Consider the following 12,287-nt stretch of genomic DNA (forward strand, 5'->3'; position numbering starts at 1 on the left):
AGAGAGAGAGAGAGAGAGAGAGAGAGAGAGAGAGAGAGAGAATGAGAATGAATGAATGAATAGGGGATCAACTAGAAGGGGAATAGGAACTGTTTCAGCAAGCTCAGGCTCCAAAAAATCCTCCAACCCATACTTCTTATCTTTGTTCCCATCAGTGCCACTGAATCTAAAAGGAGAATTGTTTACATAAATGAGACTGTTGTCTTGAAACAGTCTAGGTTTACAACTGTGTACATTTTAAGAAATAGGGCAAGGCAATTAATGGGCTTGCAGGGAAACCCTCCCGATTCATTCCCTCAGCCTACATGATAAACTAAGAAATGTCAAAATCAGATCTGTTTCAAGTAACTCTGATTAGACAGTTCTAATATGAAAGAGCTGGGTGACCCAAAGCCCACTTCATGGTGCAGGAGGAAGCTCCGAGAAGGTTAGGAACACTGTAAAATGTAAGGTCAGGACTGTAAATTGTACTTGGAAAAACACAATTTTACAGGTACACACCCAGACAGGACTGCATTCAAATTAAAACCAGAAGGACAGAATGAAACAGCAGAGGCAGGAGAAGCATAAATTATAGGGATTTACAAGTTTTCAAAGTACTTTTAACAATACTTTAAGAACATACTCTTAGATGATAATGCAGTTTGGTTTAAGAACAAAATCAACAAAGTAATAGTTCACATATTTTTGTTCAATAGCTAAAATGACATCAAAAACCTTTAGAGAATGTTGATAGGGACTTGTTAATACCTTCAAATCCGAAAGGAATTTTAAAGACTTGCATTATGTGACAATTCCACACAAGGCTGTGTGCTGCCATGTCTGACGTGGCTGAGAAAAGTATGCCCTATCATTTAGTTTATTGATAATGCATTTACTTAAGTTTTATTTTAATTATTAGATACATATTTTATAACACAGCCAAATGGTTGCCACTTTAGAATTTATAATGATACCATTATTAGAAGTCTTAATTCCTCTTTGGACAAATATTAAGAATGCTTTTTTTTTCTTTGAAATGCTAAATGCTATCATTGGATGATTTGATAACTGAAAAGATATTAAACTGGCCAATCTGGCTGGCACTGGCACAATGATAACTCCATGACATCAACTGCTGGTTCTTGGTAAATTAGCAGAGAATGTCAGAGATTCACCAGAACTTACTTCACTTGGCCTCCTGAAGCAGAGGGCAGAACTAATTATCTGTTGCCAGAATACAGAGTGAATTTAAAGATATCAACAGCAGTATAGTGAGATGACCTGCCAGAGGCCACTATTTTTAAGCCTCTGGATTGTAGAAGACACAAATGAATGTAGGCAGTTTCGTTACCTTGGAGCTAAGAAGTTCTACTCATAGGACCACCATATGACAGAACCAGGTTACATGTAAGGAATCTATAGGGCTGGGAAGACCTCCACCTTTCCTGGGCTTGGTGGTGAGCCAGAGTGGAACATCTAGTTGGTAATGTCATTTGAATCACATTTCAGACATTGTGGGAGGGATGGAATCAGGAGGTCCAGGAATAGGCTAAGCTGTAGCACTGAGATGTGGTGGGCTAATTCATGTGGGCTTGTGGCAGAGGGGTGGCAGGTGGATGTCATGGGCATGAACATTCAACTGAATTAGGCTAAGCACTTCCCTTTGGGGCAGGGAAGCAAGTCTAGGAATGCAAACATCCTGAGTTTGATGCTCTAGGCTTTAAGCCCCAAGAAAGAGTTGCCCGAGGGGCTTTTGAAAGATTGGGCTGGAGGATGAGGGAAGAATGTCTCCATTTTTTGTGGAGTACACAGGAGCATTCCTCAAGGCTTTCCTGGAGCCATTCTTGTTCATTTACTGAAAAAAAAAGCATAGATAATACAGGTTCTTCTTTTGGTCTTCTAAGAAGAGACAAGAGTCATAATTTCACAGTCTCCAAAGAAGGACATCTTTTACCTAAATGCCCTGTGGACCACCAATTTTTTTCTCTTGTATCACTGGTGAGGGGCTGTAGGAATGGGTGGAGGAGGGAGAGACAGACCCATGACTAATACTTCTTTTTTAGAATTAGTAATAATTCTGGAAGTAGTAGCTTTAGAAAAAGGAAAGCTGGAGCTGGCACAGGTCATGCTCCTATAATCTCAGCGACTTGAAAAAAGAAAGCTGCATACTGGCCATGTGTGCTATAACCTGGTGGAAAGACAGGGCTAGGAGGACTGATTGCCAAGAAGGAAAAGGAATCTGGTTTAAAAAAAAAGAGAGAGAAAGAAAGAAAAAGGAGAGGAATCTGAGTAGACAAGTGAGCATGCTGATTCTTTCATCTGCTGCTGACCTTGGCCACCCACTAGGCCTCTGGCTCCAACCAGGGAGGGCTAACTTCAGCAGACATTTACTGAATGTCTCCAGTGCTAAGTGCCAGACTAATATTATAGAGACACAAAGAGAATAAAGAAAGTTTCTTCCCTAAACACATGAATGAAGATGCGATATGATAGGAAGGATCAGGCTTTAACTCTCAGGGAGATGAGTTGGGTATACAAGTGACAATAATAAAAGGAGGCTGGGAAGGCTAAGGGAGGCCCATGGGGGCCTCATGGGACAAAGAGATTGCTCTTACCTAGGTGAATGAGGAGGGCTGCACTGGACATTAAAGGTTGGATCAGATTTGGGCACCTGGAAATCCTAAGTGGAAGACCCTCAAACATTCAATACTAGACTGTTAGTTGGCTTGACCTGCCATAACAAAGTAACATAGACTAGGGGGCTTAAATTAATTTCCCACAGCTCTGGAGCTGGAAGTCTGAAGTGAGGGTGTTAGCATGATCAGGTTCTAGGGAGGGCCCACTTCCTGGCTTGTGGATGGTTGCCTTTTGACCATGTGCTCAAATGACCTTTTCTCAGTACCACTGGTCTATCCTTATGACCTCATTTATCCTTAACTAAATCCTAAAAGCCCTATCCAAATACAGTCACACTGGGTTCTAGGGCTTTAATAAATGAATTTTGGGAGAACACATTCAGTTCATAGTGCAGCTCTGACTCATTTCTTATCACCACCCAGAAGGGGATTTTATTAGCAAGGTGCCATGGCTAACTAGATGCATTTCAGAGTCCAGTGGCTTTTCCTGGGTCACTGGTTCTCAGTGGTTGTAGAACATGAACCTACAGGCTCAAGAGTGCTAACCTTTGGCGAGGGCTCTCAGTCTGAATCTGTTCTGACAGGCTATGGTTACTTAACATTTGAGCCTCAAGGTCCTTCTATAAAAACAGGTAGATGCAGCCTTTAAAGTTTAGGTGAGGATCTAATGAGACAATGTTTGTGACCACAAAGTACAAACCAATGTTAGTTATGAATATTTGGTTGGCTCACTAGTTCTGCTATTCTGAGTCCGATCCTCATGTATTAGGACTACATGTCTCCTCCCAGTGTAAGGCCTAATGAATGAAGACTTTGCATCATCCTACCCCATCCCTCTTTAGAGTAGAAGGGCTGGCAGAGACAGGCCCTCCTCTTTGGTTGGGACCTATCAGCAAGCTTCATGACACCTGAAATGTCATTGCTAAGATCTCTCCCTGGCCCTGCCTGCACAGGAAAGAGCTATGCAAACAGTGCTGGGGATGACAGTCAGGATCTTGTGGTGGCAAAGTAGGAAATGCATTCTGACAGCTTTGAAAAGAAAATCCCAACATAAGCACCATCCAAGAAATACAGGTAATGATACAGAGAAACAAAGGCTTAACTTACTGTGTGTGCATGTTTTGAGGCTGTTGTGCTACATTTGTCAATCTGAAAACAGCAGGTAGAGCCAAAGCTAATAGGCTGGTGTTGTGGGCTCCTGATTCATACCCAGAATGAAATTTCCCTTGAAGTACTTAATGAAATCCTGAAGCCCAGAAGTCTTCCTAGACATCATGGCCAAGCACAGCCTTTCGTTTACAACCCAAAGATATGGTGGCAGACACCATGTATCTAAGTGAATGTAGTTTAATCCCCAGTTCCAAGAGGGCAGAAACTGTCCTCCGCTGCTCTGCTAGAGGGCTAGGCACAGAGCAAATCCTCAAACATAAGTAAATGAATGAAGTAAAGTGACAGAGAGCCCTTGGTTAAAACACTCCTTGTAGGTGAATCATATCATTTTTTTCTCATGAGGCACAGATGTCATTTTCTGACTTGGAGGCCTCCATGGTATCTACATTCTGTTGCCTCAGGTATGTATAGCCAGTTCATAAAGAATGGATTTTGTGAGATGCTGTCTCCATCTCTAGAGGGAATTTGGGATTGGGATCCTCAGGATCCTGGGCACCAACTCAGAAATCCCTGTGTAGGTTAAAAGGAGAGGTCCAGAAAAGACCTTCATTCTTTTGTGGTGTGTGTGACACTGATATCCCGTGTTATGAAGGAACTTAAGGTCTTCTAGGCTATTTCACTGCCAGAATCTCAGCAGTAGACAACACAGCAGAAATCCCAGAGAGTACTCAGGAGGCTCCTCTACCTACATCATCTGAGTTGCTAAACTCTGAGATGGGTAAAAAGGGATTATTATGCTCTTATAAGGAGGAAACTTATACTCAGAAAATTCAAGACATTTGTCCCAGGTCCCTCAGCCAGTCATTGGTGAAGTCAGGCCTGTAAAACACTAGTAACTCTGACTGCGGGCATCTTCTTACCTCCCAGGCCCATGCAGGGCAGAGAGCTCTCTATCACCAGGCCTGTGCTCACTTCCATGACTGGCTGTCAGTCTGCTTCTTGCATGATGTTCCCAGGTCAGAAGAAGATGAGGATGATACACTGCCACTCTAAACAGACTAAACCAACTGACATACAGATTAAACTAACACAAAAGGCCTTTCTTCAAAGACACATCACTCTTCCTGGCTCAGTATCAAATAACGAGTTCTTGGCTATGTGCTGTGCGGTGCTGGGTTTGTCTCAAATTATCAGATATAAGACCTTGAAAGAGAGGAACAACAGTTGGTGATAGGGCTAGATTCTCAGGAGTGAACTGTTAGAACATGTGATGTAAAATGAACACTGTCTTGCAATGAACACTGTCTTGCAATGGCTGTGCAGTCAGCTGCCTTTGGCCTCAATAGATTCTGAGTAACTGAAAATCTGGTCTTAAATACATATTTGGGGGTTTTAAGGTATATTTTAATGAAAACACTTTCTTGTCATCTTTAAATAAAAATTTCCCCCCTGGTACTGGGGATTGAACACAGGACTTCATACATGCTAGGAAAGTACTCTTTCACTGAACTATACCCCCAACCCCTTTTTAAAAATATTTTTATTTTAAGTTAGAGTCTTATTATGTTGTAAAGGCTATCTTTAAACTTATGATCCTCCTGCCTCAGCCTTCCGAGTAGCTGGGATTAGTATGTGCCACCAAGCCAGAACAATTTGCTTTTTAAATCTAAAGCTGCTTTGGCATCAGGACTTAATTGTTTCCAGACCCATAGGTTTTCCATGCCACTGCACGCTAATTTCCTAGTGCTCTTGAAGCCTGTGTTATTCATGTTCTCCTCTGTAGGAAGTCCTTGTGGCAACTTCAGGGGCTTGACTCTTATTAAACGTTTAACCACTTTCAGTTTTTTAGTCACTGAAGGGAATGTGCTCTTTTGATTACAACTATCTTTATTAGTTTTTTTCCCAATGTGTATGTATGTCTTTTTGTAGTTTTTATTCTGGTAATGACAGGCAGTTTATGAAGGTGTTGAGAATCCCCACCATATTTCATGGTCTGCAGGTGAAGTCTGAAATACTTTGTCTGGAATTCTTGATCTGGTGATGAATCCATCTGTACAAATGAGAGACTCCACACCTTCTCTCAATCTGTAGTACTCTGGAGGTCTCTGAATGAACCCACAAGAGCAAAATCCTTGCCATAAGTGTAGCAATTGTAAGAGGCAATTACCACTAAATGTCTAGCCTCTGGTCTTAAAAATTTGAAACAAATGCTGTTGTATAAAATATATTAATAATATGAATACTTAGTGTGGTCTTGGTACAGTTTTGCCAAAAAGCTAAATATAAAACAGAAAAAAAAAAAAAAAGGAAAGTGGAAGTAGGGTACTGATAGGTCTTGCATTCTGGTCCAGAATGCAAGCAGCCTAGAGAGAGTTTGAAGACTTCCCATCTATAAAATGATAGCTGTCCCATTTACTCCATAGAGAGTGGCTAGCATGGCCCTTCATATTACATAAATGGAAAACAGCCTAATTCTCCTGTACCCTTTGAAGACTCCCTTTTTCCAACTGGGAACACCTGGAATGAAGTCAAAAGCAAGGAAAGGAGGAAGCACGCCTCTGAGCAGATCAGTCTATTCATCAAGTATTTACTAAGCATCCATTCTGGCCAAACCTGGGGGGAGACACTGAGCAAGTCAGAGACATCCTGACACTGCCCTGTTTTTCCACAAAATCCAGATCAGTTATTCACAGCAAAGTTCTGCAAACTCTAACTCAGTCTACCAATTCACATTTTAGAACCAAGTCTAGTACAAGAGGGTCTTCTTGTCTCCAGGATCTTGGAAGCAGCAAATTAAAAAGAAGACTGCTGGAGACAAACTGGTAAACTGACAAGAGGAAGAAAATGGACTGACATGAATAAGTGAAAGGGTGGGAATGAAAATTATTTCAAGCAGAAATGAGAATTCAGAAAGTTGCCTGGAACCATTTGATGTAAGAGTAAACATCTCTACACTTTTCAGTTGGTTTGAGAACAAACTGTATTGTAATAAAATATCTTATTATTATAACAAATTACCTTTATTTAGTACTCTACACTTTAAAATTTGTTTCCACATACATGATAATCCTCGTGTACCTAACATTGTAATAGGAAAGCACTTCATAAGGTACCAAAAATATATATTATATTAAGTATAATTTGTTTACAATAGCAGGAAGTATATAATATTTCTTAAAAATGATTGGAAATAAGGCTGGGGCTGGGGCTGGGGCTGAGTGGCAGAGCACTTGCCTAGCATGTGTGAGGCACTGGGTTCGATCCTCAGTACCATACACAAAAAATAAATAAAATAAAGGCATGCTAGTCATCTAAAACTATAAAAAAAGATGGAAAATAGTTAATGTTAGACACATATTTGTGTTTTAGACACATATTTGTGTTTTGACTACCTGCAAAATTCACTTATGAGAACAGTTTATTCCCTAACCATATCAAAACCATGATACTAAACAATAAACTAGAAAAAGGCTCTGTAGCAGTTTCTTGACCCCTTACTTATATAAAAGTTCAACCACAGTGTTCTATAAGTAAAATCCCTAGCTCTCTAGAGCTCACATACAAGCAAAACAAACACAACAGAAAACACTCATTTTACCTATTTACTTTCAATCTGCTGATTTTACTAAGATCTAAAAGTCAGAAGAAAAATCTGAATTTTCTCCTTATTTAAGGGGACTCCATCAATGGTTTTAAAAAGCTCTGTATTTTTTCCTCTATAAGGCCCTTTGCCAAGTTTCTTAAGACTTATGTTGCTGGGACCCTAGCCCTGTTTCTATCATTGACCAGAAAACAACCATACCCAGCCTTGATCCAGAAACATAATAGTTTAGGCAAAGACAGACTGATGTGAATCCTCAGTCTTTAATAGTCTGCAGGATATACACTGTATGAGGATAGGGGCTATATGTCCCTTTTATTCACTGCTGCATCACCAGTCTGTGTCACAGTACCTAACATAGTTCCTGATTAATGATAGATGTTCATTAACTATTTGGGGGAATGAATGAATGAATGAATGAATGAATGAATGTTGGTTCTCACACCTGACTCCTGCGGCTTGAACCGCCACACCAGGGCCCTGGCCTGCTCATCCCAAGTCTTTCAAGGTCCTTAGATAGTGCCGTCTTTGAATTTGTTAGGACAGATGATGGGTACTTTGGGCAGCACCCTGTCTGAGCCACTGGCCTCTTGGCACAATGGTATAGGTAGTGGGGGCAGGGTGGTGGGGCCACAGCAGTTTCTTTCAGCACACATTGAGAGATAGTCTGTCAAACCTAAGACTAAACCAGTTCGGTGGGCCGGTGTGGCAGGGTGAGTGGGGTGTGGAGCCAGACAGAAATGAATGCAAATAGTTAAATCTCACTAGGGCAAATTCTTTAAACTGATGAATTCTTGATTTGTTTTTTTCCTTTTCTTGTCAGAGACAAAATGTCCTCAACAGAGGGGCAAAAATAGGTGTCTAGACATCTAAATTCATTAAAAGAGACAGCTGAGAGAGTCTGTAAATCATTGGAACAAAGAATATTTTTCTAGTAGAGTAGAAACAAAGTTGTCCGTCGTTGCATTCTTCTCCACAAAACTAGCCCTGCTGCAATGCTCAAGAGGCAGCAGCTGTGGCTGCCAGGCTCGGTAGTGTCCTGGCCAAGCACTTCTTCCACATTGCTTAGTTTGTCACACCTGGAGCAGAGGCCTAGGACAGAAGCAATATGACAAAAGGGTTCTTGAGGCCTGGGACCTCTACGTATTATATAAAGAAAATGGCATGCCCCTCACACATACCTTGTTTCTTTAATCTGATACTTTGGTGCATAGGGTAGGGAATGGTGGCTTTATTTTAATATCTCAGGAGGAAAATCTGAAGTGTCTGTTCACATATATCATGGAATAAAAATTAGAGCAAAGAAACACAAATATTCTCTTGTCCAGCACTGCAAGCAAATTCTTCTCCTCCCAAACTGGCTTCTCCCATAATATGACTTTTAGGCTGAGAGTAAATGCATAGATCTTGGCAGACTGTGTGGGAGGGAGGCCTTGGAGCAGTAACCTTCTTCCTGGTGGTCCCAGGATTCATTGCTGTCTAGTAGCAGCAGAGCAGTGAGGAGGAAGGATGAGAGACAGAGAAGGGAAGGAGGGAAGGCAGCAGCTAGTGTCATTGGAGGCTAAAGCCAGTGGCTGGGGGCTTGGTCTCTCACATGCTCTGGAAACTAATGATCCTAGAGAAACAGGGCTCTGCTTGTGTCCTGCTGGGCCCCTGCAGAGAAACTGTAAAGGCTTCTAGCCAGCTTCCTATGAGAAGTAGGCCGTGTCCAGGGTGCTACTAGCAGAGAGACATGAAAAGGGGCTCTATCCAGGTCCCTTCATTCTACTCCTGCAAAGGAGAATAAATGCTTCAGAACCAGGGATACTGCTCCCAGTACTGGGCCTTCAGTGGGGAGACCTACTGCTCGCCTACCCATTCTCTACATAGTAGAGGTGACACTGACACAGGCTTCCTATCCTCCTCTTCCCAGTAACATTTAGAGGCTCCTCATCTTCTAGAGGATCATCCCCAAGTTCTAGTTTTGCACACAGGTCCCTCAGGCCCTGGCCCTACCTGCCTCTTTAGTCTTAGCTCTTGCTTTTCCCCTATATGCTGAGCTCCAGTCAGAATAAAATAGCTTGTAGTCCTGGTAAGTGTCAGGCTACTTACATCTCAGTTACTATGCTCAGTTTCTTTCCTAAGCCTCCAATGTCTTTCCTAACTCGCTACACAGTAAGTCTCTATTTCACTTTCAGGAATCAACTCAGTTGCAACATTTTCCAAGAGGGACCTCTTGCATAGATCCAAGTGTGTTTATCATCTGTCCCCTGCTTTGCCCCAGGAAACAAACAACCAGAAGCAGGGATTTTGTCTATTTTGCTTTGCACTGTATCCTGGATGTCTAGAACAGTGCCTGGCATTTGCAAGCACTCATTAAATGTTTGCTGAAGGAAGGAAAGAGTCTCAGCACTGATGGCACTGTTTCTGGGCTACAGATTCCACAGGACAAGCTCTGGGATGTATCCATTTCTGCATCTTCCAGAACACGGTTTGACACAGGGTGGGCATTTAGCTAAAGTTCATAAATGAGAGTAGAAAGGGTGCTCATGAGGACACCAAGCTCATAATACTGGCATTTACCCAAGAACAGGTCACCTTCCAGTTTTCTATTTGAGGCTGGAGCCTTTTTCCTTCTTTCATGTGTTTATTCTGTAAGGAAAAGAGTAACCCCTTAAAAGAACCATGTTTTAAATTTGCTTCAAACACATCCTATAGCACAAGAAAGCTAGGCAAGATTATCTCAAACACTTGGCCAACCCTCAGAACCACAGGTTCTACAATTTGCCAGGGACTCTACTCAAAAGTGCTGTTTCCATTTTAATTTACACTTGAGAAAAAGCCCTGTCTATAGAGCACTGACCTTGGAATTTGTATAGACTTAACGTATCATCATAGATTTGAGGGATTACTCTATTTTAGATTTTCTATGTATTTGCATTATCTATGCCACTGGGGAGTAGGTTGGTAAGGTGAAGCGGGGGGGGGGTCACAAAAAACACTGAATAATGCACTGGGAGGCCCAATTCCAGTGAGCTGCACCAAGTCCTTATCCTTTCTGGCCATGAGAGCAGTTGGGCTAGATGATCTCTGAAGGCCTGTGATTTTGCAGAAATCACATAATCCTGTGCTATAAGCATTCACACACAGATGTATTCTGTGCAGCCCATACCTCCAGGTACAACATTTAAATATGGTAAAAGAGGAAGAACAAAGAAGGCATTTTTTTTCTTATGAAAGAATGAAAAAAAGTCATTACATATGACAACTTAAAATTCTCAATTAATACCTATTCCGATTTTCTAATTCAGCTTCTTTAAGAAAAGAGAACTGATCACCTACACACACACACACACACACACACACACACACACCGAACTGGAAAGAGTATGCAGGATATGTATATAAGAGGATAGACAATATTTAATAATGCTTTAAGATACAAACATTCCAAGGAGCTTTGGACTCGCCTATAGGAGAACTGGGGACAAACTTTCTTCACTATGGAGCTCCCGGGTGGTGTGAGAACAGTGGGTTAACATATGCAGAGCATGGACCGAAAGGTTTTCTGGTCACAACCTAACAGCTGCCAGAGACCATGGATGCATTCCATGGAGCATTTATGGGCTCGCCAGCACTAGTCTATGACAATTTTATTTAATCATAAAAATATAATAGTAGTCAAATCTTCTTGTAGTTTCAGTTTACTGCTTTCTCAAGTGAAATAAATGGTCTCTCAGATTTCTTCTGCTTTCATCTCTCTGCTTTAAGTATAGTAGGATAAGGTTCCAATTAAGGCCCATTAAATGTTCACATTGATTCATGTGAGCCATTTTCCAGTTTCTCTTCCTAATGCAATCTCAGTGCACCTTTGAGTTATCTCTGTGGTGTGGTTTTAGTTTAGCCATCACCCATACAGAAGAGAATTATTTGGGTGTGAGGTCTCCCTCCCTCCTACTTCTGCAGCCCAAGGTGGTGAGTGGAGATTCTCCTTCACTGTCTTCCAGACAAGCATATGTTTATCACCTGTCAGGTATGTTCAGCTGAACCAGGAGTGCTCCTTGGTAAGGAAGCTGGCAGCTGGCCATAGCCAGACTGACTCTACCAAGCCCCTTGGTGGCTGTTGTCAGAGAAGAATGTCGAGTGACAACCCAGAGACCCTGCAAGAGGAAGACCCCCTGGTACTTTTACATCTTCTGGGTCCTCAGAGGAACCTTGTAGGCAGGGGACACATGGAGCTTTTTCCATTTTCTCAACAGATGGAGAAACATGCTCTAACAGCAGAGTGGCTTACTTAAGGTGGCAGTAAGTGCCAGAGCTGATTGGAATGGATACTCAAAGACTTTCCTCATTAAGTGCAGGGAATCTGGAGGCAGACAATGATAATTTCAACAATGATGAGTTACCATTTGTTCTGGGTAAGGGAATATGCTAATCACTAGGTGAGTGATCTAATATACTTTGTACACCAATCCTATGAGGTGTTATTAATATATTAATATGATCTCTATTTTATAGATGAGGAAATAGGTACCATGAAGGCAAGTGGTTTGTTCAGGATCACAGGGTTGGTAAGAGGTACAGCTGGACTAGCACTTTGGTCTGCCTGGCTCCAGAGCCTAGGTTCCCCTCATCAGGCTACAAGAGTACAGACCTGTCCAGGACCCCAAAACACTAGTTCTCTAGCTAGGAGTGTGCATCTGATGGTAGACTGCACATTCCCAAAGGAACTATATGTGAAGAGATTTAAGGAATATATTTTGAAAAGCCCTCAGAAAACTTATTATTAAAATGAATGATATGGTGATTTTATAACTTTAATTGTAGATTTTCCCACTGTGTGCTTGCTTAGAGTTGGACATACTTGCCAAAAAGTTTTTTCTCAAACCAATGCATAAAACATCAGAGTAGATTTTTTTGTGATAATGCTACCAATCTGGGGAGCAAAGACTTCAAAGGCATCTACTCTCAGTGCAAGT

At 41.6% G+C, this 12,287-nt stretch overlaps 1 protein-coding gene across 3 annotated transcripts in view; it reads right to left on the reverse strand.

Annotated features, from left to right (window-relative positions):
- Scaper (S-phase cyclin A associated protein in the ER) overlaps window positions 1-12,287 on the reverse strand; it is a 325,725-nt gene that overhangs the window by 7,603 nt on the left and 305,835 nt on the right. The window lies entirely within an intron of this gene.

Source organism: Marmota marmota, unplaced genomic scaffold, assembly GCF_001458135.2.
Source record: "Marmota marmota marmota unplaced genomic scaffold, marMar, whole genome shotgun sequence".
Classification (NCBI taxonomy): Eukaryota; Metazoa; Chordata; class Mammalia; order Rodentia; family Sciuridae; genus Marmota; species Marmota marmota.